This window comes from Exserohilum turcica (assembly GCF_000359705.1).
Source record: "Exserohilum turcica Et28A unplaced genomic scaffold SETTUscaffold_11, whole genome shotgun sequence".
Classification (NCBI taxonomy): domain Eukaryota; kingdom Fungi; phylum Ascomycota; class Dothideomycetes; order Pleosporales; family Pleosporaceae; genus Exserohilum; species Exserohilum turcicum.
Genome location: NW_007359926.1, coordinates 616,969 through 617,547, shown reverse-complemented (window position 1 = coordinate 617,547; position 579 = coordinate 616,969).

Sequence of the window (579 nt, the reverse complement as noted above, 5' to 3'; positions counted from 1 at the left end):
ATTATCCTATCTAATCTAATATTAGATAGATTTTTCAGCATATCCTTAGCGTATTTTAATCTATTTTTAGCTTTTTCTTTGTTTAAAATTGATTTTTTCTTTGCAATATTAATAGAATAGCCCACTCTTTTTAAAAATCGCTGTAAAGTTCTAGTTGAAATATTGACGTCATTTTCAACTAATAATCGGCGATTTGTCTTTTTAGGGCTCCTAGTTAAGTCTCTATTAATAGATCTTTTATCTCTTTCTGAAAGCTTTGAAACTCCGCCTCTACTAACTCTTTCAAGCTTTCTTTTCTAATTTTTTTTCTTTTTAAATCGATAAATAGCGTCTCTAATAGCCTTAGGTGGCTTACTAAGTAAAATAGATATATTTTTAATGGCTATATTTGCCTTTAACAAACGGGCAACTTCAGCTTCAAATTTTGAAAATTTTGGATCCATAGTGAGGAATTAAGAAATCAGAAATTCAGGATAGAAAGAATCAAATATATAGTATATTATGACTAATCAGGCTTAGTAATACACTAAACTTAATTTAGTAACTTTGTCTTTAGAACTTGATATTTAATTCTAGAGG